The 12,235-nt window shown below is 37.2% G+C and overlaps 1 protein-coding gene across 3 annotated transcripts in view; it reads right to left on the bottom strand.

Annotated features, from left to right (window-relative positions):
* The window catches only part of SCN11A (sodium voltage-gated channel alpha subunit 11), a 226,141-nt gene that overhangs the window by 49,929 nt on the left and 163,977 nt on the right, over nt 1–12,235 (bottom strand). The gene's annotated exons all lie outside the window — the stretch shown is intronic.

The following is a 12,235-nucleotide window of genomic DNA, read 5'->3' as shown; positions in this document are numbered from 1 at the left end:
AGAGGAAACAGATATTGAATTGTTGCAAAGATACATAATCAAAACAGTATGGTTCTGATACAAAACTCTGCAAGTAATTCAGAAATAAAACTTATGTGGGGATTTAATATAATTTATATGGGGATTTAATATATTTTAAACATACTCTTTCAATTCAATGACTAAATGATAAATTATTTAATAAATGGTACACAATTCCATAACACAGTAAAAATAAAATATATAATCATATAATATTCTGATGTAAAAATAAATGGGTAAACATTTTAAAAGGAAAATTTGAAAAATAACTTGCTATCATGTGGGGTACAGAGAGTTTCCTTAGCAAAATAGGAAACTAAAAGGCATAAAGAAAAATAATATATCACTACATAAAACTGAAAAATAAATTTGGTCTGATGACCTGCAGGGATATCTAAGAAGAATGTGTGAAGTCATGTAACCGAGCAGCTTGGCAGCTGAGCTTCAGACTGTGTTTTAAACTTTTTTTTCTTTTTTCCCTCTTCCTGTTCCTCTTTCTCCTCCAAGTCAAAGATACAACTTTGAGACAAACTGCCTACGTGTTACCTCTTATCTTGAAATACAGCCTCGGAATGTGCTGTGAACCTCCACTGCCTTTCCTTTCCCATACTATATTCCCATACCTTATGCACATTTATTTACCTAAATGCTTTTTAACCACACACCATGCTCTTTTATGTGATCATTAATTTTCTTGGAAGCTTCAAGAATCAGATCCTGATAGGGACCAGGTACCTCTAGAATTCTCTAACAAGATTACTTCAAGAAAGGAACCTACACCCGGTTGTAGACTGACTACAAGATTGACTGCAACTAATGTGTAACCTGGCAGGATCCATGATCCATGATGGTGCCAGCCCCTTCACCAAATGGGACAATAATTCAAGAAGGGCCACTGGAGCAAGTCACACCACTGGGCCCTCACCCCTCTTGCCTCTTCTGTATCTCAAATGCTCTCTTTAAAAACCCCCGCATTCCTTCCACAAATTGAAGAGTAGAATGAGTCTCTGCTCTTCCCCTTGCTGGCACAGATAGTAAGGGAATATTGCTCTTATCGTAATTTGTTATTATTTCGAATTCTTTTCATAAGCAGCTAGTAGCCAGACCTTTTTGCAGGTTACAGTCACATCTTGGGTGAATGTTTTACACTAACATCTATGTGAAGACTCCTGCAACGGTGACATTATAAGGTCATCATTCAGAAACATTTCTCCACTCATGTAATAACATATGTAAAAATATACACACATACTAATGTGTCCGGAATTGGTGGGTTCTGGGTCTTGCTGCCTTCAAGAATGAAGCCGTAGACCCTCACAGTGAGTGTTACAGTTCTTAAACATGGCATATCTGGAGTTTGTTCCTTCAGATCTTCAGATGTGTCCGAAAATGTGTCCAGAATTTCTTTCTTCTGGTGGGTTCGTGGTGTCTCTGGCCTCAGAGGTGAAGGGGCAAACTTTCGCAGTGAGTGTTACAGCTCTTAAAGACGGCAGGGACCCAAAGAGTGATCACCAGCAAGATTTATCACAAAAAGCAATAGCAAAAAGCTTCAATACCATGGAAGCAGACCAGTAGGTTGCTGGTGCAAGTTTGGGCAGCCTGCCTTTATTCCCTTATCTGACCCCACCCACATCCTGCTGATTGGTCCATTTTACAGAGAGCTGATTGGTCCATTTTACAGAGAGATGATTGGTCCATTTTACTGAGAGCTGATTGGTCCATTTACAAACCTTTAGCTAGACACAGAGTGCATATTGGTGCATTTACAATACTTTAACTAGACACAAAAGTTCTCCAAGTCCCCTACCCAATTAGCTAGACACAGAGCGCTGATTGGTGCATTTACAAACCTTGAACTAGACACAGAGTGCTGATTGGTGCATTAACAATCCTTTAGCTAGACAGAGAAGTTCTCCAAGTCCCCACCCAACCCAGAAGCCCAGCCTGCTTCACCTTTCAATGGCACTCAGGGCGGGACTTTGCGGCACCTAGCCTGGGCACTCCAGCAGCCCAGAGGGCGCTCAGCCCAGAGGGAGCTCATCCCTCTATCAAGCCCAGCAGGGGTCAGCCTTGCCGAGATGCGGGCCCCACCTAGCCTGCACCTGTGCCCACCCAGAACTCACACTGGCCTGCCAGTGCCAAGCACATCCTGGGTTCCCGCCCACGACTCTCCCTCCACACCTCCCAGCAAACAGAGGGAGCCAGCTCCAGACTCGGCCAGCCCAGAGAGGGGCTCCCACAGTGCAGCAGAGTGGGACGTAGGGCTCCTCAAGTGCAGCCAGAGTGGACGCGGAAGATGAGGAGGCACTGAGAGTGTGCAAGGGCTGCTAGCACATTGTCACCTCACTAATATAGCCACGAATATACCTCACAAACATACACATACAGAAAGGGGTAACCTGTCTATGGACTAGACACAGAAAAGAAATATAAAGTAGTAAAAATTTAAATAAGATAGCAGGTAATGGTGTCTAAAAGTACCCTAAGACGAGGAAGGGAACCAGAGCTATATTTAAGACTTGAAACTATGGGCTGAGGTAAAGTTCTTGCACTTAAGAAAAAAAGCCAAAAAAAAAAAAATGCCGTAGCAAATGCTTATAATTACAATTGTACAAAGCTGCATACCTAGTGAGACAGAAAGAAGTACAACCTCAGAAATAGGACCTGGGCAAAGGCACCCACTGGTTCAGTGACTTGATCTGCAATATGACTTGTATCACTATTAGACCACAATCCAAAGTTGGCAATATAAGACATGGATCTGAAATGGATGCCACAGAAGGATTTATTACAGACAATCATAGAACTTAGACTGCAAAGAGAATGACAGATCTTCCCACTAAAGATGAGCTTTTAAGCTAACATTCCAAAATATATGAGGAAACAAACATAAAATCAGTAGACTTTCTAAAATTAACAACTAGGAAGTGAATTCACTTGAGAAAAAGATGAAAGTAACATAATAATCTGAAAATGTCTTTAAATGAATACATTTAGAATTTAATAAAGAAGTCACATAGAGTTTCACTTCCGTGGATGATAGCATGAGAATCTCTGTGAATGTTCTCCCTAGGGAAATAAGCGTAAGTGGTGAAAACTGTTTTAAAAATAATTTAAAGTCTCTGGAAATTATTCTGAGAGTGTACAGCAAATGAAGAAACATTTGTTCAAGAAAATCTACTAAAATTCAGTAAGAATGGTAGAAATTGATGACACTGAAGCCATGATCTGACCTCTCCCCCAGGCCCTTCCAGCAAGTTTTATGGAGGCTCCACTTTAGACAGAGGTGGCCAAAAACATAGGGCTTCCTCGACCCTAGCTCCCAATCAAGGGATGTGGTGATGGGTGCACCAAAATCTCACAAATCATTGCTAAAGAACATTCAAATCCTAGCACTCCACATCTAAGAAGCTCAATGAAACCCCAAGTAGAAATATCCATGTAACCAAAAACCACTTATTTCCCAAAAACTACTGAAATCAAATTTTTGATTTTTGATTTTCATGAAATTCAAAAAAAAGACATTGAGCCTTTTGAATGGAAAGGCACATCAATGATATCTGCATAAAAGGAAAATCTTTTTAAATGCTTTTGTTTAAAAAAATACTGCCTACATGTTAAGTTACCTATTGCAGGCCAGGCATGGTGGCTAATGCCTATAATTCTACCACTTTGGGAGGCTGAGGTGGGTGGATCATCTGGGGTCAGGAGTTCAAGACCAGGCTGGCTAACATGATGAAACCCCATCTCTACTAAAAATACAAAATTAGCCAGGCATGGTGGCACACACCTGTAATCCCAGCTACTTGGGAGGCTGAGGCAGGAGAATAACTTGAACTCGGCAAGCAGAGGTTGCAGTGAGATGAGATTGTGCCATTGCACTCCAGCCTGGGTGACAAGAGCAAAACTCTGCCTCAAAAAAAAAAAAAAAAATTACTGCATATTTATTTTATCTTAGTGCAAGGCCTGTCACATGGTGGTCATTCAATGCATTTGAAATAAAGAAATGCTGTTATCATCAAAAATAATCCCATTTTCCAATACATAAATGATTACAACACCATGAAATGTCTACCAATAAAAATGCATGAGTCATGGAAGAAAAAAAAAAAAGAAGAAGCTTCAGGCCACCAGCATTTCTTATCTCTTCCAATTCTGAGTTAAGGCCTCTAAATTTCTGGTGAGTGTGGCCAAAAAGTCGGCTCCCTTTTCCCATCTAGCCCTCCACTCATAGGGCAGAGACTTTATCCCAGAAGTGGCAGCCCAAGAATAATAGAATCACCCTCATTCCAGCTTACTTGTAGGGCAAAAGCTCTGGGGGTGGGGAGGATTAAGGAAGAAGGAAACTGAGAAGTTGAGAGGCTACTGCCCCTGCCCAAGGGCCTGGAATTGTGCCTAAGAGATTTTGCCCAGAGTGGGAGGCAATTCATAAGAAAAAAGAGCTCTGACCATACTGCCCAAGGTAATTTATAGATTCAATGCCATCCCCTTCAAGCTACCAATGAGTTTCTTCACCGAATTGGAAAAAACTGCTTTAAAGTTCATATGGAACCAAAAAAGAGCCCGTATTGCCAAGACAATCCTAAGTCAAAAGGACAAAGCCGGAGGCGTCACGCTACCTGACTTCAAACTATACTACAAGGCTACAGTAACCAAAACAGCATGGTACTGGTACCAAAACAGAGATATAGACCAATGGAACAGAACGGAGCCTTCAGAAATAATGCCACACATCTACAACCATCTGATATTTGACAAACCTGAGAAAAACAAGAAATGGGGAAAGGATTCCCTATTTAATAAATGGTGCTGGGAAAATTGGCTAGCCATAAGTAGAAAGCTGAAACTGGATCCTTTCCTTACTCCTTATACAAAGATTAATTCAAGATGGATTAGAGACTTAAATGTTAGACCTAATACCATAAAAGCCCTAGAAGAAAATCTAGGTAGTACCATTCAGGACATAGGCATGGGCAAGGACTTCATGTCTAAAACACCAAAAGCAACGGCAGCAAAAGCCAAAATTGACAAATGGGATCTCATTAAACTAAAGAGCTTCTGCACAGCAAAAGAAACTACCATCAGAGTGAACAGGCAACCTACAGAATGGGAGAAAATTTTTGCAATCTACTCATCTGACAAAGGGCTAATTTCCAGAATCTACAAAGAACTCAAGCAAATATACAAGAAAAAAACAAACAACCCCATCCAAAAGTGGGGAAAGGATATGAACAGACATTTCTCAAAAGAAGACATTCATACAGCCAACAGACACATGAAAAAATGCTCATCATCACTCACCATCAGAGAAATGCAAATCAAAACCACAATGAGATACCATCTCACACCAGTTAGAATGGCAATCATTAAAAAATCAGGAAACAATAGGTGTTGGAGAGGATGTGGAGAAATAGGAACACTTTTACACTGTTGGTGGGATTGTAAACTAGTTCAACCATTATGGAAAACAGTATGGCGATTCCTCAAGGATCTAGAACTAGATGTACCATACGACCCAGCCATCCCACTACTGGGTATATACCCAAAGGATTATAAATTATGCTACTACAAAGACACATGCACACGTATGTTTATTGCGGCACTATTCACAATAGCAAAGACTTGGAATCAACCCAAATGTCCATCAGTGACAGACTGGATTAAGAAAATGTGGCACATATACACCATGGAATACTATGCAGCCATAAAAAAGGATGAGTTTGCGTCCTTTGTAGGGACATGGATGCAGCTGGAAACCATCATTCTTAGCAAATTATCACAAGAAGAGAAAACCAAACACCGCATGTTCTCACTCATAGGTGGGAACTGAACAATGAGCTCACTTGGACTCGGGAAGGGGAACATCACACACTGGGGCCTATCATGGGGAGGGGGGAGGGGGGAGGGATTGCATTGGGGAGTTATACCTGATATAAATGATGAATTGATGGGTGCTGACGAGTTGATGGGTGCAGCACACCAACATGGCACATGTATACATATGTAACCTGCACGTTATGCACATGTACCCTAGAACTTAAAGTATAATAAAAAATAAAAATAAAAAAAAAAATAAATAAAAAGAAAAAAGAGCTCTAAAGTTCTCCATAGAACTGACTTTATTTGAAACAAAGTGGTGTGGGGAAGTAAAAGTCTAAGAGTGCTCTTGAAAACAATGGATATTTTGTTGGCAAGCAAATAAGAAGAGACTGGTAGCTGTCCTTCAATAAAGGCAACAAACTAAAACATAGGTTAGCAAGCTCACCACAAAGAACTATGAAAAGAAACAGCTAAGGAGAGTCCCCCTGGGGTCAAAGCAAATCTCAAAGACTGCGCTTAAAAGCTATCACTTTCAGAATTTAATTGAATCAGACAGTTGAGCAATTTATGCCCCATGGCATTGTCAAGGAAAATAGAGCAATTATCTAGCAATTAGTTGAGCCTAAAATCGAAGTATAATACCAAAAGAGGCAGACAGCTTAACAGAGAGATCACAGGAGACAATCAAAGATAGCCTTGCTGAAACAACAGTCATCCTAGACTGACTGTGTGCACATCCAAGGATGTACTGTCCTAGGAGTGACACCAAAGGTTTCACATTGTGTGTGAATGGAGGGGAATGGGTTGGAGAGGGAGTAGACTCCACTAAAATAGTCTAGTGAGATTACCATTTAATAAAGAAGCCCCAGAGAGGAGAAAAGTGAATCAGTTATAGAGTTTCCACAATATGTTACTTAAAATGTCTAATATAAAAAATTATGAAATGTGCAAAAAACGAGAAAGCGTGACCCATACAGGGGAAAACAGTCAGTAATAGAAACTGCACTTGAAAGGGTCAAGATGTCAGAGCTAAAAGATAAAGAATGCAAAGAAGCCATTATAAATATATTTAAAGAATTAAAAGGTACAATGCTTAAGGAAATAAAACATACTATGACAAGGTACAATCAAATGTAAAATATCAATAGAAATTATATTTTAAACAGAGCCAAATAGAAACTGTGGAGTTGAAAAGTATCATAACTGAAATGAAAAAGTCACTAGAGAGACCAACAGTACATTTGAAGAAAGAACCAGTGAATTTAAAGATGAATCAATGGAGACTGTGCAATCTGAAGAGCACAGAGAAAACAAAAGAAAGAAAAATAAAAAGAGCCTCAGAGAAATGTGGTGCACCATTAAGCACACAAACCAGAAAGGAAACAGAAAAAAATGAACAGAAAAAATACTTAAATAAATAATGGCTGAAGACTTCTCAAAATTGATTGAAAACATTAATCTACACGTCTTAGTCCATTATTTATGCTGCTATAATAGAATTCTTGAAATTAGTAATTTATAAAGAACAGAGATGTATTTCCTACAGTTCTAGAGGCTAAGAAGACCAAGATCAGCAGGCCAGCATTCTTGTGAAGGACTTCTTGCTGCATCATAACATGGCAGAAGGCATCACAAGGCAAGAAAGAGAAAGAAGGGAAGGTGGCCAAACTCATTCTTTTATTAGGAACCCACTTCCACAGTAACTAAACCACTCCCACAATAACAGCATTAATCCATTCATGAGATCAGAGCCCTCATAATCTAATCACCTATTAAAGGTCTTACCTCTGAACATTGTTACTTTGGGAATTAATTCTCCAACACATAAACTTTAGAGGACACATTCCAATCCTAGCACTCCACATCTAAGAAGCTCAATGAAACCCCAAGTAGAAAAAACACAAAGAGATCCACACCTAGACACATCATAGTAAAAGTGCTGAAAGACAAAGAAAAGAGAAAATCTTAGTAGCAAGAAAAAAGTGGTTCACGATGTACAAGGTGACATTGATAAAATTAACATTGACATTGCATTAGAAATAATGGAAGCCAAAAGGCAGTGATATGATATATTCGAAGTGCTGAAAGAAAAAACAACAGTGAACCAAGATTTTTATATCCAGTGAAGCTGTCTTTCAAAAATGAAGATGAAATAATCGTGTTTCCAAACACAGAGAAGTCGTTGGTAGTTGCCCTACCTTATAAAGAATACTAAAGGAGATCTTCCAGACTAAAATCAAGTGACCCTAAATGGTAATACAGCAGCCCTCAACACACACACACACAAATATAGTAAAAAATATATATTTCTTTTCCTTTCTTCTTTTAGCTGATTTCAAAAGCAATTGTGTAAAACATTATGTTTAAAATTGTGTTGCTGGATATGTAACATAGAAATAAAAAAATATATATTTGCTAATAAGAGCACAAAGGATATGGGTGGGAGCAAAGTTGCATTGGAGTAAGAAAATCACACCTGCAGGTAACTCACATTCACAGGAACAAATGAAGAGAGCCAAGAGTAACTAAGAAGATTATTAAAGTAAATCTTATAAATATACACTTATTTTTTTTTTATTTTCTCAGCTCCTTTAGTAGACATCTAGTTATATTAAGCAATAATAAAAAACTGTTGCTTGTGTTTTAACATATATGAATATAATATGTAGAATTAAAAACAATACAAAAAGAGGAGAGAGGAAATAGAGCTATATATGAGTAATATTTCTATAGCTTACTAGAATTAATATAAATCTGAAACAGATTCTGATGAGTTAGATGTATATGTCAAATTTTAGAGCACCCAAATAAGGAAATAATTCAAAAAGATTTTGGAAAAAAACTAAAGATATTAAAATGTTACACTAGAAAATATTCACTTAATGCAAATGAAGCAGTAGAGAAATAATAAAGAAAAAAACATGGAAGACATATAGAAGACAAAGAGGAAAATATGAGAAATAAATAAACTGTGTTAACAATAGCATTAAATATGAATGGGTCAACCAATCCCATCAGAAGGCAGAGATTGCCAGAATAGATAAGAAAACAAGATCCAATTATACACTGTCTGCAGAGTACACATTTTAGATTCAAAGATATAAATAGATTGAAAATGAAAGGATGGAAAAAGACATGTTACGCAAACAGCAACCATAAAAGAAGCAGGGATGACTCTATTAACATCAGATAAAATAGATTTAAAAACAAAAAACTTACTAGAGATGAAGAGGGACATTTTATAATGATAAAAGAGTCAAAATATTGGGAAGATATAGCATTTATAAACATATATACACCTAACAGAAGAGCCCCAAAATATATGAAGCAAAAACTGACATAATTGTTGGGAGAAACAGATAATTCAACAGTAAACATTAGAGACTTCAATACCTCATTTTCAGAAATGAATGAATAACAACTAGATAGAAGATCAACAGGGAAACGGAAGATTTGAACAAAACTATATACCAGTTAAGCCTAGCAGACATCTATAGAACGCTTAATTCCAAATGGCAGAGTACACATTCTTCTCAGGTACAAATGGAACATTTCCAGGATAGACAATACACTACACCACAAAACAAGCCTCAAAAATTTAAAAGGGCTGAAATTGTACAAAGTATGTTCTCTGATCACAATGGAGTGAAATTAGAAATTAATAACAGTTAGAAATTTGAGAAATTTATAAATATTAAACAACACATTTTTAATAAGCAGTGGGTCAAAGAAGAAATCATAAGAAGAATTAGAAAATAAGATACAATAAAAACAATTAAATATATAGAAAATAAAAATGAAAATAAAATGTATTTGATACAGCTAAACACTGATTAGAAATTTATAGCTATAAAAAAACCTACAATAAAAAGGCAAGAAAAATTTCAAATCAATAGCCTAATCTTTCATTTAAGACACAGAAAAAAGAAGAGAAAAGTAAAATCAAAGGAAGCAGAAGAAAGGATATAATAAATATTTGACAGAAATTAATGAATAGAGGGTACAAAAATATTAAAGGAAAATTAACAAAACTGAAAGTTGGCTATTTGAAAAGATTTTCAAAATTGACAAGATGTGAACTAGACTAACCATGGAAAAAAAAAAAGATCGAAATTACTAAAAAAAAGGTGGGGAGGGGATTAGTATTAACCTTACAGACATCAAAAGGATTGTAAAAAAAATTATGAATAATTGTATGTTAACAAATTAAACAACTTCAATGAAATGAACATATTCATATAAATATATAAAATAACAAGCAGAATTAACAGAAAATCTGAATAGCCCTACAAGTAAAGAGCTTGAATTTGTAATATAAAAACTTTGTGTAGATACTTCTGGTTTCTGGTTCATCAAGTAAGAACCTTGAAAGTCACCACTCTATCCTAACAACAAATAAAAAGATGAACAATGGAAAAATCAACAACTCTTCCTAGATCTGTAAGAGAAGTGAAGTTACAGAGCTAACACTGCCTCTAAAACTGGAGATGCAGGCAAATACAGAGAATCACAACTTACGGAGCCAAAACCTTAATGGGAACCAGTGCCAGCTAAGGAAAACCTGAACTGTAACTGACCAATTGCTAAAGGCTCAGTATGTCTAAGAGATTAAAAAAAAAAAAAAAAAAAAAAAAAAACCTTCAAGGGTACCCAGTCATGAGGGAGGCCACCACACTTTTGCACACTTTTGTGAGGTTTACCTCTTGGAGCTCTCCCAGGTTCTCACTGAGAATACCAGAGAAACATCCCTTCAAGCTTCTGGCTTGAAGGGGGACTGAAAAAGGAACCATTTTAATGTTTGGTACAGGATTGCATTCTTTCCAACAAGTTCTGCCTTCAAGAGAAATGATTTAACCAGAGCCTAACCTGCTGGGGTTTATCACAGACTGACTGACTTAGGAGAAGGGAAATACCCAACTCCAGCTGGTTCTAGCCATCCCTGTGAAAGAAGAGAAGTACCTAACTCGAGCCCACTCTAGTCATCCTATCCCACCTAAGGGAGACTAAGAAGCACTTACAAAGTTCACAGTCCAGAGGCACAGGCTCACCAAGAGACTGAGACCTAATCATAGGACTATAGAACGCTTCCCCTTCCCCCATTCCTTTTCACCACGTTACTAAAGGTCTGTTCATAGCAGTTTCTTTCATTCTGTGTATCATGTCTGGCTATAATTAAAAAGCATACCAAAAGACAAAACAAAAACAAAACAAAAAACAAAAAAACACAGTTTGAAGAGCCAGAGCAAGCATCAGAACCAAACTCGGATATAACAGGGATGTTAGAATTATCAGACAGGGAATTTAAAACAACTATGACTAATTTGCTAAGGACCCTAATGGATAAGGCAGACAGTATGAAAGAACAGATTAACAATGTAAACAGAGAAGTGGAAATTCTAAAACTAAACAGAAATGCTAGAGATAAAAAACATTTAACAGAAATAAAGAATGCCTTTGATGGGTTTATCAGTATATTGGACATGCTGAAGGAAAGAATGACTGAGCTTGAGGATATCTCAATGAAAATATCAAAGCTTTTCAGTAAACAGAAAAAGATTTATAAAAACCAGAACAAGATATTCAAGAACTGTGGGACAACTACAAAAGGTATAAGATACATGTAATGGCAATACCGGAAGGAGAAGAAAGAAAGAAACCGAAGAATTATTGAAACAATAATGACCAAGAGTTTCCCTCTATTTAGTATCAGAACCAAACTTCATATCCAGGAAGCTCAGAGACTAAGCAAGATAAAGATCCAAAAAACTACACTTAGACAGACATATCATATTTAAACTACAGAAAATCAAAGATAAAAAATCCTGAAAGAAGATAGAGGAAGAAAACACTTTACCTACACAGGAGCTAAGGTAAAAATTATGTCTGACTTGTCAGAAATCATGCAAGCAAGAAGAGTGAAGCAAGAGAGTTAAATATTTAAAGAACCAAGAGAAAAAAACCACCAACCTAGAACTCTGTACCCTGTAACATTATTCTTTAAAAGTGAAGGAGAAATACTTCCTCAGACAAACAGAAGTTGAGGAAATTTGTTGCCTTACCTATCTTGTAAGAAATGTTAAATGAAGTTGTTTAGAGGTAAGGAAAATGATATAGGTCAGAAACTCAGATCTACATAAAGAAAGAAATATAAGGACTAAATAATAAGTGAAGCAAAATAGAAACACTTTTTTTCTTTTGAGATGGAGTTTTACTCTTGTCACCTAGGCTGGAGTGCAATGGAGCAATCTCAGTTCACTGCAACCTCCGCCTCCTAGGTTCAAGAGATTCTTATGCCTCAGCCTCCTGAGTAGCTGGGATTACAGGCACCTGCCACCATGCCTGACTAATTTTTGCATTTTTAGTAGAGACGGGGTTTCACAATGTTGGCCAGGCT

Source organism: Piliocolobus tephrosceles, chromosome 2, assembly GCF_002776525.5.
Source record: "Piliocolobus tephrosceles isolate RC106 chromosome 2, ASM277652v3, whole genome shotgun sequence".
Taxonomy (NCBI): Eukaryota; Metazoa; Chordata; class Mammalia; order Primates; family Cercopithecidae; genus Piliocolobus; species Piliocolobus tephrosceles.
This window is presented reverse-complemented; position numbering and strand designations above follow the sequence as displayed.